The sequence below is a fragment of the Apium graveolens genome, chromosome 1, assembly GCF_009905375.1.
Source record: "Apium graveolens cultivar Ventura chromosome 1, ASM990537v1, whole genome shotgun sequence".
NCBI classification, from domain to species: Eukaryota; Viridiplantae; Streptophyta; class Magnoliopsida; order Apiales; family Apiaceae; genus Apium; species Apium graveolens.
In genome coordinates, this window is record NC_133647.1 from 47,953,086 (window position 1) to 47,973,951 (window position 20,866).

Below are 20,866 nucleotides of genomic sequence, written 5' to 3' on the forward strand. Positions count from 1 at the left end.
CGGTCCTCTCTTCATTCTCGTCAGGATCCTCCACGAGATCCTCCTCAGCAACAATCCCTTCTGGGATAACATCCTCAACCGCAACATTCTCAATATGAATCTCATCCGGTCCCTCGTTAGGGTACTCTATCGGATTCACATTTTGATCTCTAACATGTAATAAAACATCCTCATGCTGATGCTCCTGAACCTCAGGGTTCGGTGCCCCACTGCCCTATACAAGAACGAACTATGTTACTATCATAATATTTATAAGGGTTCCCGTAAGAGTTTTAACTGTCAATACTATGTTAGGTAGCCCGACTATGAACTTGGCAAGAGTTCTTATTATCTTAGTAAACTTATTATCTTAACGTCACATCATCTCTGAGGTTTATAACGCTTGGCTCTGATACCATTTCTGTAACACCCCCAAATCCGGGGTCGGGGATTCGGGTTGTCACGAGTTCCATTTCCCTTATCAATACTTAATCTTAACAGTCAACCAACTACTGAGTACTGTGACCCCACAATATACACACACACACCACAAGTTATAGTCTCAGAGATGAATACCCAAAAATAACACAAGTCATTTTATTCCACAATTATAAAACGTTACACCTTAAAAGGGTTTCTGAATAATTTTATATTTCTTTGCCATTATTACAATTCATATAGATACATAAGTCTGGTACATCAAAAGTTGAAAGTCTAGCCTATTGGTAATTTCTACCTCAACTACGGCGGCATCAACGCTTCCAGAAGACTGCGGAACGTTTTCTAACCGCTTACGAATCGGGAGCTTGGTCATGTTCATCTTTTCTATCTGTTGTTGTGTGATGAAAGAAGAAAGAAAGGGTGAGCAACAAGCCCACCAAAATAATATGTATACTGATTAATAATATATGAGCATTCTCATAGTACTCATTAAAGTCTTGGTCAAAAGAAATGAACCAAGCTGATATCTTAACGCGACCAAGTCGCAAAATATTCAGTATATATATACATATATACTTTTCACAATCTTTGAAATCCTCTGACATGTATAATATATACAGAGTTCTAGTTTATAACTGTATAAAAATATCGTTGCAAGGTGATCTAATATTTCTGACCTTGTCTCAACGTTTTCCTGAAACCTTTGTCATTCATAAGACAATCATTAAATAGATATAAGTTTAAAAGATGAAGTTACAAGATACTTCAATATACTTATATCTTTTCTGAATACTACTTGAACTACAACCGTTCAATGTATAAATAGTTCATCCCATAGATTAAGCTACGAGACAAAACTTGTATAGAATCAATCTTTAAAATATCATCAAAATAAAATGAAGTTACGAGATACTTCATTTGATGCAAACATCATTTTGAAAACTTTACCCTGCCAACACTCAACAATCACCCAACCGTAGCCTTTCTATCGAAGTGCTCTAGGTAATGTTGCAGAAATATCCAATTGGATGATGAACTCATTACGGGAGTTTACCGCGCCAGGAAGACCACTTACGATGATCAGTCGTAGTAGTACAACCCCACCATTTTCTACATGTAGAGGAGAACCTGTCGGATTTACTTGTCAACCGAACACTGGACTCCTAAGGAATGTACCGTCTTGCGGAACTTCCAGGCCATTTGGGCCAATATAATAAGGTTGGGCCGGCGCCACTCGACCACTTACGCCACTCCTAGTTCAGATGAAATCCATGACTCTGAAATGTAAAGCTCGTCCCCCCTTTCCCCAAGTAGAAATTTGTTGATACGGCTCCACCAAGAAGCCGTATCTAGTTGGAAAGGAAAACTCACCAATATTTCCCAGGCGATGCCTGTTAATGGATTAACTTGTTCCAAGAATTTTACTTCCCGATTGTTGGGTAAGTAATCAAAAACTCTTTTATCAAAACAGCAAACTTGTTGCGAATATAAAACACCCCACAGAGCCGGATCCCTCAGGTTTTGAGCGAGTATTTAAATCCCCTTCGAAAGGAGGATCTTAAATATAAAACTGAGTTTTGGGATCCGCCCTAACCTTTAAAATCATTTCGAAGACTCGAAAACATTTTTAAGAATGTTTGGAGTGATGCTGATTTAGTAAAATAAATCAGTCCCAAAATATTCGAAAATATCTGAATATTATTATTTAAATAATATTCCCATAAAGAATAATCTTTATAAAAATAATTGAAGTAGAAGTTTTAAAACTTATACTTGTAATGAATATTAAATAACCAAAGATATACTTATACGAAAGTACTATCTTTATTTGAATAATCAAAAGTAAGTTTGATTATCGACACATTATTCTTTAATAAAATTAAGAATAATAATTAGTAAATAATCGGAGTCATAAGTCCTCGAATGAATATTTAAAATAATATTCAATAATTAAAATAAACGGGGTCATAAGCCCTCGAATGAATATTCAAAATAATATTCAATAATAAAATAAACGGGATCATAAGCCCTCGAATGAATATTCAAAATAATATTCATTAATAAAATAAACGGGGTCATAAGCCCTCGAATGAATATTCAAAATAATATTCATTAATAAAATAAACGGGGTCATAAGCCCTCGAATGAATATTCAAAATAATATTCATTAATAAAATAAAGTTATCGAATAAACCTTATTTGATTCATAATTTTAAAAACTATTCATATATATATATATAAATAAATATATATATATATTATACTCGGAAGCATCGACTCCCGGTTTTAGAAAAATGTTCACCTTTGGGTCCCCTATACTAAGGGTATATGCAAATTACCGCTTATCTCTAGCATAGGTATTATCAACTGAATCAACAGATATATGTATAAAGATTTCGAAACAGGCATGCATATATACCATATCACATGCTATAATATATCGCAAGAATTTGCTAAATAACCTTTAGGCATCTATCACAAGATAATGCATGTACAAATGTATACATCACAACAACAGTATAACGGATAGAAAACTTGCCTGAGCGACTGGGGGTTACAAATGGCTTGGGACGAGTCTGGTAACCTATAAACAACATATAAGTTGGAATTAAACCAAAGTCGCTTATGAATCTATATTTTAACCAATTAGACCCTAACGTTCGCTTTTGCGCTTAACGATTCACTTAAGTCGCTCGAGTACCCTCGGCTCCACCATTTTTAATAAATTAACCATTAAGGGTTTTAAGGTGATTCTTTCGCGAGTGCCTTACCAACTGCATAATACACTTCATATAAATGTTTCTTACTCCAATTAGTCCTTTAAGGTCTTTAACCTATGTTTCAAAGTAAGGCGAGTGGTAACGGTTCGTTCGCGAAACGACGTTACTTATAACGGTCGTTTCTCCTAAACCATATAACGGATTTAAACGAACCACATATCAAAACGAAGCTCGTAACATAAAATATCTAATCATGGCAATGATCAAAACCTAGCAGTGAGTTCACGGGTCCTAATGTTAAGAGCAAAAATAGTCTAAAGTAAATCGGACATTACGACGGCTATGTTTACGCGATTACCAATTTTATTCTACTCCAGACCAACCCACAATCAACCCACAATCACAACCCAATCAAAACTCCATCCATAATTCACCATAACAGCCCCAACAACTCAATATTATCCATTTATACTATTCTCAAACATGAATTTAAACTATACTTAAGTTAATTAATCAAAAATCCAAGAATTACCACTCCAAAAACTTCACAAAACCAACTAATCTCTACATTCACAACAAACAAGCCTCTCATGAATTATAACAACAAAACTAAACCTAATTACTCAAATAAAGTTAGGGTTTGGAGGGGTTATACCTTCCTTGGAGAGTGGAGAATCAATTAATTAGCTTGGAATCACCCTTAAAAGTCCTTATCCAAGCTTAATCTAAACAAAAACTCAAGAACAAAAATTTTAGTTCTTGAAAAACACCATTCACCATCTTCTTCCATGATTTTTAGGAAGAGATTGTGAAGGAATTTGGAGCTTAGATTCATAGGATATTTATATCAAAGTACAAGGAACCTTGGATAATTACCTCACGATTTAACAATGCTTGGAGCTTGAATTTGGATTTTCTTATCCTTGAAAATGAAGGAAAGTCGAGAGCTTGATGAAGAAAATGGAGTGTTTTGTGTTTTTTTGATTTGTTTGCTTGGTTGCTAGCTTTTGGTTTTGATTAATTACCTTTTTACCCATGAAAAATTGTGTGGTTATAAATCAACCAACAACACACTTGCTTTGGTCATGGTTATGTCACCATGTGATGTCACCCTCCCACCTTTCTCCTGTTCTCATTGGTTTGATGACATCATCCCCACTAATCTCTTTGATTAACTTCTAATTACTTGGCTACTGATCGCTGATCTGTTATACGGTTCGCTTAACTTTCGTTTTCGTTTATCGTTTGAGGGATCATACCCGCGATCTTATTACTTAGGTTTCCTTAACCTTTCTCAATACATTATATTCCCTTTATGATCCTCTCTTATAATCCTTGAATTTAAATCCTTTTTATTCTGTTACCTTATACTCAATTTTTTCTGTATCTGGTAGATTTCCGGGAAAAATCAAAGTGTTCGGATTTGGATTCTGATGATCTTTACATACACTTATATACCACATAGAGTACTAATAATATACCAGAAGATCAATAAAAGAACCCCTACATAGTGTGGTATGAAAAGTTTTCTTATTCAGCATACTCAACAAAAGCACTATTCATAAGGGTTTCAAAAATCTCAAATATTGGGGTTATTATAATTCTGGAAAAGAAAAAAGTACTGATATATATATAGATCAAAGTTTTGGTAGTACAAGCGTGAAAGCGCTTTAAAAGTAAAAGCAAAAAGGGGTACAACAGGCCTACACACTACTCAGCAGATCTAGTCTATAAATACAAGCCAAAAGTCTATTGATACACACTACACACTACTGTACATAATAAAACAACCACAACTCTGGCTCAGCATCTCTAACTCTGCATCTCTGTTTCTAGCTCTAAGGAAACTCTGGTCCACCAAGCCTCTCAAGATCCTCCATCACCTCTCTGGCCCATCCCATAAGAGCATCAGGGCTTGCATACTCACATGTAGCTCCATGTAATCTTGCCTCAAGAACCCTCCGTGTCACATGAATCTCTTCCTGAAGCTCCCTCACACTCCTGTCAACATCTATAGTCCTCACTACATGCTGAAGCTCTCGAATCTGTGCCAACAAGGCCTCACACTCCAAAAAAAGGGCCTCATACCGGAAATAAGGAACATGATGTGGAGTAAACTGAAATGGTAAACCCGCAACTGAATTCCCAGTAGAATCTGAACCAGCAGGTGGGGGTACTCGGATAGGTGGCCTCATACCAGGAGGTATAATAGTCCGCAGTGGTATAGCCTCTGTCACAACAGGAGGGAGTATAGCCAACACCGGTGGAAGAACAAGACGCAGATCAGCTGACGGTCCTCCTACTGAAGGCTCTGAATGATCAGATGGTACTGGAATGATAGAATATGCCATCTCTACTATCTAAAAATCATATCGCAAGAATAAGAATCTCGAATCACCTCACGAATCATACTAACACCTATTATTCAATCGCACTCAACCTCTCGACATTCTATCTTTCTATTCTTACTTCTAATCCTAACCCACTACCCATTCCCGACAATCTAGGCTTGTGTCAGTGACTTATAATATATGGCTCTAATACCAAACCTGTGGCGCCTTTCAAACCCGGGTCAGAAGTTTGGGGTCCACAACAATCACACACAATATATATACCTGCTTATAACAATAATTAAGATAATAATAATAATAATAATAATAATAATAATAATAATAATAATAATAATAATAATAATAATAATAATAATAATAATAAGCAGTGACCCTACTTACCAACATCCACGGATCGCAACAGGTTTAAGTTTACACACAAGCCACACACACACTTATATTACAACGCCCAAATCCCAACTATTCAAATTTATAACTGAATATTAAACATTCTTACAAACTTCCAAACTTAACTATTACAAAAGTCTTCAGCTAGCTTAATCCACTTAACCTGGAATCCTATTTCGTGCACTTGGTTGGGGATCCTCGTTACCAATAGATTCCTTCTTAACTGGAAAAGAACATAAACAGAATCGCACAAATGAGCTAACTAGCTCAGCAAGTCACATTGATAATACTGAGATTAAACAATGATCAAGTGAAATAATTTAAGGTATCAAATATATGGCTAAGCAATGATTTAGAATTGAATAAATTTTGATTTTAAAAACCAAGGTTAGGCTGCTGATCAGTCACGCACTAACCCCGAGCAAGGCACACAGCTCTGCTCTAATTACTGGATCCAAGGCACACATTGGCCTAATATGACCACCAATCTGGTCTAACCACGAATCTGGTCCATATTTAATAATACAATCCAATTATATGATAATAACAGAATAAACGATGTAAAGTAATAAACATAATCATAAACAACATGGAGTGCCAAGTATGAGATGGTTCTCAATCTTCACAGGGGAACAACATGGCAAATACAAAGATGGACTATCAGCCGGTATAAAGGTTTGAGTGTTTAGCAATTTCGGTTTAGTGATTGGTATTTAGTTTGTATGAATTTATGAAGTAATATCGTATATTTTTGGTTCGTATCTGGGTGCTCAACAATCAATGGTTCATAAAGAATAAGGCTTATGGCTCAAAGATCAATAACTAGAATCAAGGTTTAGGGTTCAGTGCTTCAAAGCACTTGCAATATAAAACAAAACTATCAATTATTCGCAATATATCTTGAAAAGGTTCAGGACACTTGCCTTGTCTTATCTTGCTAACACTTCACTGGCTTTAGATCACTATCTCTTATTCCTTGACTACTTGCTTCCCTTTCCTACGCCTTGCTTCTTCTGCTCAGACACCATAAGTATCTATCACTACGAATCTCACTTGATTCTATTCAGTATAAGCTTTTATCAACCCTTATTTTCACCCAAATCCGATTTATGATTGAAATTTATGATTAAAATAGTCAAACAATACACGCATACGTATATAACACATCAATCAGTTCACATATAACACATAACATGTAAGATGTTTGATGAAAATACTTTTTCAAAGAAGATTTGATGTTAAAATGATTTTTTGGATATTTGATACGGATTTTAAATAATTTTCGGAATTTAAACGGGTCGTTGAATCATTTTAAAACAATAAACAGGGTTCGATTGGCCGAATCTGGCTTTCAAATAATTTTATAATAACTATCTAGCCTTGAAAACATTTTAAAATAATATTTTAAAACTTGAAACTATTTTTTGGAATTTTTAAATCAAATAAATAATTAAATCTAATTCAATAATTAATTAAAATTAATTAAAAACTAATTAAATCAATTAATCAATTAATTTTTGAATTAATGGACCAATTAACTAATTAATTATTAACTAAAATTAATTAACTAACTAATTCAGATTTATTTTTGAATTAAAAATAATTTTTAGAATTAAATAATAACTTTTAGGATTTTTAATAATTAAAAATGAATTTTTATAATTAAAATCAATAGCAAATATAATTTTTAAATATTTTTAAAACAGGAATCCTAAATTTGCAAATTCTGGAAACCTGGGGGACTAAAGTTCATCGTTTTTAAAACTATAGGGGCCTGTTTGTAATTTTGCAAACCCCTCGCCGGAAAACGACGGGAATCGCTGTAGAAGGCGTTCCCGGAATCGTCACATCACCAAAAGCTCCAGATTTAATCAATAGAACACAAGGAATTCAACCATGCAATCAAATCACACAGATAACCCCTGATTGGCCAGAAAAGCTCGAAGAAAACTAGCTAGACAACGAGTTTTTTCTTGCTACGGCTAGCTCGATTCCGGTATCTTCAGTTGACGAGATCACCACTAATCGACTCCTCTTTTCAAGCTATACACAACCATACCAAGCAACCAATCTAATAACCCCCAGAACAGAAACCCCCAATTTCAATTGAAAACATTCATATGGGTTATAAACCCTAATTTTGAAATTTAAAATTAAAACAAAGATTTGAACATGTTATTGAAGTCAAAATCAGTCATATAATATATCAAAATCATCAGGAAAACAAGCTCTACAACATGCAATCATCAAAACATATAAACAACCCCTCGAACAAAAAATCATATTTTAAATCAAATTAATTCGAAAATAATTAAAATATAGAAAATAAACCTTTAATTCTGCAGTTCTGAAACTTCTTGATTCTGATAGTACACCTCAAGACCTTCGTTTTGAGTACTCGAGCTTTCTAAACAGAGTTCGATAACACCTTCAAAAGTTGGTTTGATTCTCGGAAGTTTATACGAAATTAGGGTTTTCTCTGGAAAATTATATAATTAACTGTTTGCAAATGATTTTCTATACTAAATAAAATACAGTAAAGGCTATTTATATATACGGAATATTGGGACCCCATTGGATCATACCGGGTATAAATTGATACGTTTATTTGAGAAAATAGATCCAAAACTGTATCGGTTTTAGGATAATTATCCAAATCTATACATTTTATACTGCGGTCTTGGTCACAGCGCTTTGGTTACACATACTACGAGATGATAATTATAATAGTTTAATAAAAAGATCCCATTTCTTGAAAATACGGGTTTTATCAATTTACCGAAACAAATTTTGTATCAAAAATATTGTGCCGGGATCCGCACAGGGAAAACCGTACGCCGGATTGAAAAAGTCAAAACATGGAAAATGCTCGGAATATTGTAATTAGGTTAGGAAGGAGTTCTTGGAAGAGTTTCGGGTTGTAAAAATGTAAGAACGGTTGAAGCCGGTTGGTTCCCGATTATACAAAATAGTTTTTAATTACTCGGAAAAATTATTTATAAAATCCATAAATCTTTTATGAGATCATAAAATAATATAAAAATTAATAGAAAGATATGAAAATTATCTAAACTTTATTTTGGACATATAAAAATTAGAATACTCAAATTATATCATATTTAAATATCCAATCACATATGCCACTAAACAAATAGTTCACAGAATAAACAAAATAAACATAGAATATATACATTTATTAGCAAAATAATTACACGTTATGTCCCGGATATTACAACCTTACTTGAAGAACCTTTATTTCACTCTTAAGTTGTAGTAGAATGAAGCCTTTTTTGATACTCCGCTATAAAATCCTAATACAATCTTACTACTCAGACTTCTTCTGCTTCTTTGCTGCTTGCTCTGCCTTCATCGCCCTGAGATGGTAAATCCTACTCATTGTGCCTGCAAGAGAGATGATATTCTCTTGTTGCTCAAGAGCTGCTTGACGAGCTCGTTCTGCCAGCTCAACACGAAGTTCTTCTTGAAGAAGAACTTCTCCAGTGAAGAAGTGTAGTTCCAACTGATCATCCCAAGAGAGATGATCGTAGACTGAAGTTTGAAGTTGAGTTGGGTGGTAGACTTCGCCACCAATATGAATCTTAAGTCTGTATGGGTCAAAGTATATCTTTTCATCACTAGGATTAAAGATCGGTAGATAGCCTCCACCACTGTGTGTGTAGAACTGAGGTTGAACCATTTTTGATGAGTAAGGTTGTTAATGGCGTGATGAGAATATGATGAGTTGAGTATAAAGAAGGTAGTGAGAAGTTTTGAGAGTGGAGGGTTGTATTTCTAGAAGAGAAGGTTAAAACTGAAGAGACTCTTTGATTAACCATGTAATAATTATTCATAATGAAAATACACTATTACACGTATCTAGGTAAACAAAAAGTAATCTCTCTCTTCAGATTCCTATTTCCAATATAAATACTCAAGTATTACAAGATACTAGCATCGGTAGCTAACCCATTTAAGCATTTAAAAGATATTCCACTCACTCACTAATTAATTAAAAATACTGTTAAACAATTTATTTTGAATAAATTCAAAATATTTAATGAAGTATAACAGTCAATCATGGTTTGACCATTATCAAAATTTTAATTACTACTATCAAGATTTATCAACTACTGATATAAACTATTAGTCAAAGCAAGTTTAACTAATAACAGAGTTTATAAGCATAATCAGTAGTTCAACATGCAATTTTCACATAAGATCATTTAGCACAATTTGCATGTTATCATGACATCAAACATTTAGCACTATAATCAGTATCTAGCTAGTACTGACACATAATAATATACCATGCTTCAAAAATATCAGCATACTTAATTATCAGAGTTTGAGAATTGTCCTGATATCATTCCCAATTCATTCACTAATCTTGTGAATGTGACTTCACAAAGAGGCTTGGTGAATATATCTGCTACATGCTGATCTGTTGGAACAAAGACCAATTTCACTGTACCAGCTTCCACATGTTCCCTTATGAAATAGTTTCCGATGCTGATGTGCTTATTCATCAAATGTTGTACTGGATTTCCCGTAATTACAATAGCACTTTGATTATCATAATATATAGGAATAGAAGAATAGTCTAACCCATAATCCAGCAGCTGATTCTTCATCTATAGAATCTGAGCACAACAGCTTCCTCCAGCAATATATTTTGCTTCTGCAGTTGATGTGGAAATTGACTTTTGTTTCTTGCTATACCAAGCAACCAATCTACCACCAAGGAATTGGTAGCTTCCAGAAGTGCTTTTCCTATCTACTTTGCATCCTGCAAAATCAGCATCTGAATATCCAATTAGCTTAAAGTCTGAATCTCTAGGATACCATAATCCCAGAGTCATGGTGCCTTTGAGATATTTAAAAATTCTCTTCACAACTAATAGATGAGGTTCTCTAGGATCAGCTTGGAACCTTGCACAGAGACATGTAGCATACATGATATCAGGTCTACTAGCAGTCAGATACAGGAGTGAGTCAATCATACCTCTGTAATTAGTTATATCTACTAAAGAACCGGTATTTAAATCTAACTTGGTTGCAGTGGCCATGGGAGTTGATGCAGTTGAGCAGTCTTGCATTCCAAATCTTTTGAGTAAATTCCTGGTGTATTTGGATTGATTTATGATGATTCTTTCATCAGTCTGTTTAACTTGTAACCCTAGAAAATAACTCAATTCTCCAATCATACTCATTTGATATCTTGACTGCATTAGCTTTACAAATCTCTCTTGGAGTTTATCATTAGTAGATCCAAAAATGATATCATTGACATATATTTGTATTAATAACAAGTCCTCACCATGGTATTTATAAAAGAGAGTTTTATCAATTATACCTCTTGTGAAACCACTCTCTAGCAGAAATAGAGTAAGTATTTCATACCAGGCCCTTAGAGCTTGCTTCAGTCCATAGAGTGCCTTATCCAGTAAGTAGACATGATATGGATACTTTGGATCAATGAACCCTGAAGGTGTTGAGTGGCATTTATGACACTTTATAACGTTCCATTAAGCTTTGAATTGGTATTTTTGTACTCAAGTTGTTGGTGTTTTAATTTATTTTCTAGTGTTTTTGCATTTCCGGCATTAATCTGGAATTTAGGTGAATTAGCATTGATTTGATGCTTATATGGTGTTAGGATGGTGTCCAAGAAATAAAGGCTCGTGAAGACTAACTCATTACAGAAAGAAAAGAAGAAAAAAGAGTTTTTCCCAAAAGGTCGGCACGCCCGCACTGTCATAGCACGCGCCCGCACCCAAATAGCAGAAACACAGCACGCCTGTAATATCCGGGATATATCGTGTAATTATTTTTGCTTAATATATGTGTTCAGTATCTATACTGTGAACTAATTGTTAAGTGTTAAATGCGTTTGGATGTTTGAAAATATTATTAATTGAGTATTTTAATTTTTATATGTCCAAAATAAAATATAGATAATTATCATATCTTCCTAATTATTTTTATGTTGATTTATGGATTTATAAGGATCATAAGAAATTTATAAAATCTTTTTTCGAGTATTTAAAATCTATTTTATAAAAACGGGAACCAACCGACGTCATCCGTTGTTACGTTTTTGGAACCCGAAACTCTTCCGAGAACTCCTTCCTAACCCAATAGTAATATTCCGAGCAAATTCCATATTTCGACTTTTTCGATCCGGCGTACGGTTTGCCCTGCGCGGGTCCCGACGTAACATTTTCGATACAATATTCGTTTCGAAAAATCAATAAAACTCTTATTTTCGATAAACGGGAGCTTTTTATTAAACTATCCCAATTATCACCTCGTAATATGTGTAACCAGGTGCTGAGACCAAGACCGCAGTACAAATTGTACTGATCTGGATAACTGTCCCGAAAACCGATACCGTTTGGATCAGTTTTTACAAATAAACGTACCGTTTTATATCCGGAATGATCCAACATAATACTAATTTTCCGTAAATATAAATAGCCTTTTACCGTATATTATTTCGTATCAAAATCATTTGCAGACAGATAATTATATAATTTTTCAGAGAAAAATCTTATACTCATATAATCTTCCAAGAATCAAACCAACTTTTGGAGGTGTTATCGATCTTTGTTTGGAAAGCTCAAGTAAGTGATTTGATGGTCTTGAAAAGCTCTATCAGATTCTGTGATCCATACACCTGCAGAAATCAAGGTTTATTTTCTATATTTTTATTTATTTTCGAATTAATTTTCCTAAAAATATGAATTTTTGTTCGGATGATTGTTTGTATGATTTGATGATTGCATGATGTAGAGCTTGTTTTCCTGATGATTTTGATATATTATACGTCTGATTTGGAGTTCAATAACATGTTCAAAATTGAGTTTGATTTTCGAATTATGAAATTAGGGTTTATAACCCGTATGAATGTTCTTAATTGAAATTTGGGGGTTTCTTATTTCGGAATAGATAGATGTTGTGGTATAGTGAGTTGTGTTCTCTGTGAAATTTGCAATCCATTCGTACAATTTTCACAAATCAACGAGGTCTGTAGAGAAGGGAGTTGTCCTTTGAAGTTTACGTCGAGTTCGCCGGAAACCGGCGAACTTCTCGGCTATTTTCCGGCCTATTCAGGGGTTGTCTGTGTGATTAAAGAGCATGGTTAGATTCCTGGTAAATTGTAGATGTAATCTGGAGTTCGTGGTGATGGGAGGATGCCGGAGTCGAGTTCTCCGGCAAACCCCGACTGTTTTCCGGCGAGGGCTGGAAAAATTGCAGTTTAGTACCCTGACTTTTGAAAACGATGAAGTTCAGTCCCTGAACTTTTCAGTGTTTGCAAAAGTTGGATTCCTGTTTTAAAAATATTCAAAAATCATATTTCCTATTTATTTTTATTATAAAAATTCGTTTTAATTTCTGAAAATTCTGAAAATTATAATTTTAATTCCAAAAATTATTTTTAATTCAAAAATAAATCTGAATTAATTTAGTTAATTAATTTCAGTTAATTTTTAATTGATTAATTGGTCAATTAATTCAAAAATTAATTGATTAATTGATTTAATTTATTGTTAATTGATTTTAATTAATTATTTAATTAGATTTAATTATTTAAAAATGATTTAAAAATCCTGAAAAATAGTTTCGAGCTTTAAAATATTAATCTAAATTATTTCCAAGGCTCGATAATTATTATAAAATTGTTTTGAAGCCAGAATTGGCCAACCGAACCCTATTTATTATTCCGAAATCGATCCAACGACCCGTTTTAATTCCGAAAAATGTTTTGAAAATCATTTTAAGTAACCGAAAGCCTATTTATGACCCGAGACTTCTTTATAAATGAGATATCATTGATTATGTGACGTGTTATGTGTTATATGTGACTTGTTGGTTGACTTTCGGTCTGTATATTCGATGTTTACATGTTTATTGTGTAACTTTCAATCGGTTAATCGGATTTGGGTAAAACGAAGTGTAGATAGGAGTATGTATTGAATAGAATCATATGAGTTGAATATTGATAGATGCTTATGATATGCGAGCAGAAGAGGCAAGGCGTAGGAAAGGGAAACAGATAGTCAAGAAGTAAGACAGTGGTGATTGAGAGCAAGTGCAGTATAGTAAGCTAGTACCAGGCAAGTGTTCTGAACTTTCTCGAGATATTATAGTGATTGATAGTCCTGTTTTATATTACAAGTGCTTTGAAGCACTGAACCCTAACCATGAATCCGGCTATTGATCTTGAGCCATAACCCTGATTCTTTTTAGACCATTGACGATTGTATACCCAGATATGAACCACAAATATACGATACTACTCTACAAATACATACAAACTAAATACCATACACTGAATCGAATTACCTACATACTCAAACCATTGTATCTTATGCTTTGAAAGAGCAAATCCTTGAAACTCTGAAATGTCATTTCCTTTGTTATCCAATTCTTTCCTTACCCAGCATCCAAGCTTTGAAATTACCTTATTGATCCTTACGAAGATTGAAACCCTTTCATTATTGAACACTCAATTTTGTTAATGATTCTGTTTATTGTTTATTATTGTTTATTCTGTTATTATGTTAGAATTGGATTGTTTTTATAAAATTGTGGACCAAATTTGTGGTCAGACCATATAATGGTCAAGTTAGGCCAATGTGTGCCTGGGATCCAGTAGTTAGAGCAGTGATGTGTGCTTTGCTCGGGGTTAGTGCATGACTGATCAGCAGCCTAACCTTGGTTTTTTCTTAAAATGAAACTATAATATCCAATTCTAAATCATAATCCATTGTTCACTTGACATCATAACCATGTTCACCTGATGATCATTATTCTCAGTTTTGTCATTGTGACTTGCTGAGCTAGTTAGCTCATTTGTGCGATGTTGTTTATATTCTGTTCCAGTTAAAAAGGAACCAGTTGGTAGCGAGGATCCCCAGTCCAGCGCGAGAGCTAGGGGTACAGGTTGATCAAGTTGAGCTAGTAGGCTTCTTTTGGGATAATTTAAGTTTGTAAAAGTTTGTAATAATGGTTAATACTCAGTTCTGAGTTTGAATAGTTGGGATTTGAACGGTTTGTAATATAAGTAGATGTGTTTGTCTTGTGTGCATACTTTAACCTATTGTGATCCATGGTAGTTGGTAAGTAGGGTCACTGCATATTATTATTATCTTTATTATTGTTATAAACAGGTTATAAATAAGGTGTGTGTATGGACCCCAAACTTCTGACCCGGGTTTGGAGAGCGTCACAACGCCCGCACTGATCAAGCATGCGGGTCATTGATGACAAAGACATTAACTAAAAGTTAACACCGAGTCCCCGGCAGCGGTGCCAAAAACTTGTTAGGGCTAAACACGCGCTAATAATTCACGCAAATATACGCGATCGCAAGTAATATAGAATTATTTCTAGTTCGTTCCCACAGAAACTGGTTTAGGTTAACTTTGTGATTTATGCACTTATGCAACAATGATATGGCTATTATTCAATGCTAAGACGAATAACAAATTGGGTACTGATTATACTATGATTAACTATTGAAAATTATACTGGAGAACATTAACTAAGAGATTAAAGAGAGTTGAATAATATATGACACAAACATGGGATTCTAACTTCATTAAGTACTTCATTCAATAGCCTTATTATTCTTAAACTTAGCATGTAATGGTGATGACACTAATCAGATAACACGAAACTGATAAACGCCAACTTTCATTGCATGAATAACATACTACCAGACATTCACAAAAGAGATAGAAGCTGAATAGACACCAATTATATTGAGACCTTATATGTCTATAGAATTTGACAACATAATGGTTTAATACGCAAGTTATCTATCATGATTACATAGGGCAAGTAAGATGGTTAAAATTACCTACGAATCATGCATAACAATAACACATGAACCTATGCTAGCATGGCAAGTTCTAAATCCTTAAATTCACTATCGCTTTATTAAAGATTAAAACGCTATCTTATAAGTTCGTGACACTCATAAGATGAATAAGCACAACCAATACTAGGTTATCATACAATCACCATACACTAAAGCATCAAAACAATTAACTAAATAAATCCATAAATATATCCGCTAGAAACCCACGATAACGATTAGCCCATAATCGGACTCATCATCAACGTGGGTTCCGATGAAAGCATGGTATAATAAATATAGTCTTTATACTGAATAAATAAATAACCAAGTACGAAAAGTTTTCCAGGAAAAGTGGAAGTTCTAATAAGAAAGGTTTCAGAAAGTCTGAAGGCAAAGGAGGAAAGTCTGACAGAGGAGACAACTCAAATGTCAAATGCTACAACTGTGGTGAAAGAGGCCACATACCTCCTAACTGCAAGAAAGGAAAAAGTGACAAAGGCAAGGCACTTGTCACAAAGAAGAAAAGCTGGACAGACACTTCAGATTCTGAACATGAGGTGAACTATGCCTTGATGGCAAATGCTGATAGTAGTCCTGAAACTGCTGAATTGAAGGTACCTCAAACAACTTATGCCTTTCATACTGATGATATTACTGAGTTGAGATTATATCTTAAAACCATATTCATTAGTTATAGAGATCAGACTTTAACATGTGAAAGATTAACATCTGAAAATCTTGCTTATAAAAAGAGAAATGATTATTTAGAAAAGGAGTTAGTTTTTCTTCATCAAACTAAGAAAGAAAAAGATGATGCTTTATATGTTAGAGATGAAGTGTTAAAATTGAATAAATCTCTAAAAGCTGACTTAGAAAAGGAAAGAGAGATTATCAGAACTTGGACTAACTCTTGCTAGACAACTCAGAATTTATTAAGTAGTAGAAATTGGAAAGAGGGCTTAGGTTAGGGAGATGATAAAACTGAGAAAGGAACTGAACAAATTGAGCCAATTGTTGTTAAACAGACTGCTAAGCCAAAGGTAAATCATGTTAAGTTTATAGCAAAAACTGTAAAGTCTGATTCTGAAAAGATGAAAGAGTATGTGACAGAAGTTAAGGAAAATTCAACTTCTGACAAATTAAAACAGGATAAACCAGCTGAAGTCAACATAGGCTTAATGACAAAGAAGCAGCTTAAGCATAAGCTGAAAGAGATTAGGAATGTCAACAAGGTAAAGGAATCTAGGAAAAATAGGAATGGAAAGGAAGGTGTGAATAAAAGCAATTATTATATGCCTGTTCCTAATGCTCCTAGAAAGAAATTTTATAACTGTGGAAACTCTAACCATCTTGCTTCTTTTTGCAGGAAGAATAAAAATATAAACTCTTTACCTCCTAGATCAGGAGTTAAGAGTCAGTCTGTTAGGTTTAAGCCAAAAAATCCTTATTTTCATTGTGGTAGTTTATGGCATTCCATTTATACTTGTAAGGAATATCATAGTTTGTACTATGATTATTATCAAATAAAACCTTCTTTAAAGAAAGTTAGTAATATTCCTTCTAGTGTAAAGTCTAATGCAAAGTTTGATATAAACTCTAATAAACAGGATGTTAGCATAAACTTTGAAATTAAATCCGCTGTAAATGCTAACAAACTTAAAAAGGCCAAAGGATCCAAGCAAGTTTGGGTCCTTAAAACTAACCATTAGTAGACTTTGTGATTGCAGGGCAACAGGAAAAACATCCTAGTGCTGGACAGTGGATGTTCAGAACATATGACTGGAAATAAAGCTCTGCTATCAGACTTTGTGGAGAAAGCTTGCCCAGGAATTTCTTATGGAGATGGCAACATGGGAAAAACTCTGGGATATGGCAATATCAATATTGGGAATGTCATCACTGACACTGATAGGTCACACACACTGTAGAGGGGGTGAATACAGTGTAAAGTACAATCTAATCAAACTTTAATATCTCAAGTAACAGAAAACAAACTTTATTAAAACAATAAACTATGTTACAGTATGGAACTGTTACCTCTCAGTGATGAACAAATATCACGAGAGCTGCTAGGGTTACTACGAATAATCTTCTCGAATATGATAACACTTATAGTGTAAACCCTATGTATGTGTTTATATACTACACAGTTACAAGATAATCACTAATTGATATGGAATATAATTCTGCTTCCTAAAATATATCAATCAGATATCTTTTCTTCCAAGTATTCTATTCTTCATAGAATTCCTTCTTCATGCATATCTCTTCTTATGCTTATCTCGATCTTCTTTCCTTTAATCAGCTATTGTCCTTATCTGAATGTACTTCAGCACTTAAGTTATGATATCCATCTTCTGATGATTATCTCTAGATAATATAAGTACTGATATCCTTAAGTCCTGACTTCCAGTAAGTACTGATTTATCCTGTTTAAGTAAGATCTGAAAACTAAACATAAATCATATTAGCCATGACATTATCAAATATATCCAACAATCTCCCCCAACTTGTAAATTAGTATAATATACAAGTTTAACAGATATTTGATGATGTCAAAAACATTAAGTACAAATGCATGAGAATTAGACTAGATAACTACAACTTACAGTCCATAAAGCTTTACCAATATTTAACTTCTGATAACAGCTTCAGTCTGTACAAATATCAGAATTTAATCAATTGTAGATCTTGACTTGGCTTCATCTTTTGATCTCTCTGATGTCAGGAGTTGTTCTGAGATAGTTCTGAGATCATTAATCTTTGCTTTTCTTATATCCTGATCCAGTCTGATCAAATAAGCTTTATCAGACTCAAGATTGAATTCCACAGCCCTGTAACCCAGAAAGGTAGTTATAATTTTAGCAGTGTTGGGCTTCATTTCAACTATATCACCCTTGTGATCTCTGTACTTTGGAACATATGTGCTGTCAGACTTAATAGAATAAAGCCTTTTCTGTCTCTGAATCTAATCCTTCAAATAGTTTGCAGCACTTCCCGTCAATCTGTCATCCACTTGAAGTAAGAATAGTACATGCTCCAATTCCTCAAAATACTTCAATGGAATGGCATTTTGCCTTATATGATAAACCCTACCATCTGTCATGAAGTACAACAAGATGTGTTCTTTCAAGTAGGTATGGTAAACCATTTGTACAGATTCCAGTTGATTCAATTTCTCAGGAGTTGCTCCAATACCTGGTTCACTCAAGGAAGTTGGATCATTGGTAGTGTTCTGTATTCTTCTTTCATCAGCACTTCCCAATCCAGTTTTATCTCTTGCTTCCTTTCCAGTAACAACTCTTGCTTCAAAACCACTTACAGCAGTCTTCAAAGGTTGAGTCTGTTTTGCTTTAGTGAATCCTAGTAGGAGTGTCTTTGGTCTAACTTCTGATATCAAGTTAACTTGAGCTATGTCAGAGGTTACTTGCTTCTTTGGAATATCAGAACTTACTGTCTCTTAACTCTGAACAACTTGAGCCATGTCAAAGGTTATTTTAAGAACTTTTCTTGAAGTCAGAGCAAAGTCATCCTTTTCATCAGTGATTTCTTCATTCTCAGGAGGCACATAAACCTTGATAGGTTCACCAACCTTTTCTTTACCCTTGGATCTTGGATCTATCTGCGGTTGTGATTTAGCCAATGTTGCTTCAGTATTTGTCCTTTCTTTTATCACAATGCCTTTGATTTTTGGAAGTGTCTTTTTACCAGAAGCTTCAGATTTGGATGTGACTTTTTCTGATTTAAGTCTAGCTTCTTCTTCCATTAAACTCTCCAAGTCCATTCCTGGATTTTCCTGAAGAAATAACTGTCTTGACATTTCTTCATCAAGATCTAAAAGTTCATCAGAACTTATCCTTTTACCAGTAGCAGAACTAATTCTTTTCCCAGTATCAGAACATGTCCTGTGACTTGTGATTTCAGCTTTTCTTGATGAGAAACCTCTACCTTGACTATGACCTCTACCCATTCCAGAGTTTCCTTGATCATCCTTTTCATCATCCTTCCCTTTCAGTGTCTTGCCAGTCTTGCATTTGGACTTAATTACTTTCTCCCCCTTTTTAGCATCAGCAGGTAGTAGAAGAGAGACAAGCAATTCCACTGAGGCTTGGATTTCAATAAGTTGAGATTGCTGAGAAGCTTGATTTTTCAGAATATCATCAATCTGAGCTTGTTGTTTCTCTTGAGTCTTCTCAATATAAGCAATCTTGTCAAAGGTAGGTTGGAAGAACTTTTTCTTGTCAATTTTCTGAATTTGGTCCTGTTTGATGAATTCTTCCTGAATCTTGTGTAGCTCTGCATGAGTAGTTGAATGGAGACCTTGTAGATGTTTAGTACTCAATGCAGTGACTCTAAGTTGGGTTTTGAAATCATCAGAAATTAACATTTCATCAGCTTTTGTCAAGTGCTCAGCAAGATGCTTTGCATTTGGAACACAGGAAACTGAGTTCCATTCCTTAGTCCACTCCTGTCCTGCAGGAGTTTCACTCCAAGGCACTGGTGCTTCTCTGGTAACAAACTTCTTAACAAGTTCAGATTTAAGAATAGTTTGTTGAGGAGCATGTCCTGAAGGACCTGCTTCATCAGCATCTACATTTGGAGCAGCATCACCAGTATCTCCAGCATTTGCAGCATCAGAACTTACAGAATCAGTATCTTCTGATAAAACAACAATGTGAGTAGTAATGGAGGCTTCAGCATCCTCTAATTGCTGATCTGGTTCTAAGTTCTGATCAACAGCCATATCCAGATGCTCACCTATATTCTGATCATCAGCATCGAGATGCAGAGAAGGTGTAGAAGAGAAGTCTGAATTTTGAGCAGCATCAGTAACAGGTGTTGTTGATGGATTAGTTGCTGTTGGAGCTTCTAGGAGAATTACTTCAGGCACAACCAGGTTCTGAACATCAATTTCAGTACTGGTGCCTGTATTAACAGGAGATACAGACTTTTGAACAGGAGACACAGATGGTGTGTTGGCCTTTTCAGGAATAGCTTCCTGAGATGGAGTTGATGAAGAAGAAGTGACTTTAGCAAATTCCTTTTCTTGTGAGATCAGAGATTCCTGATCTCCTTCCTTAGCTGCTGCTTCTTCATCATCTGGAACTGGCCTTTTTGCCCTC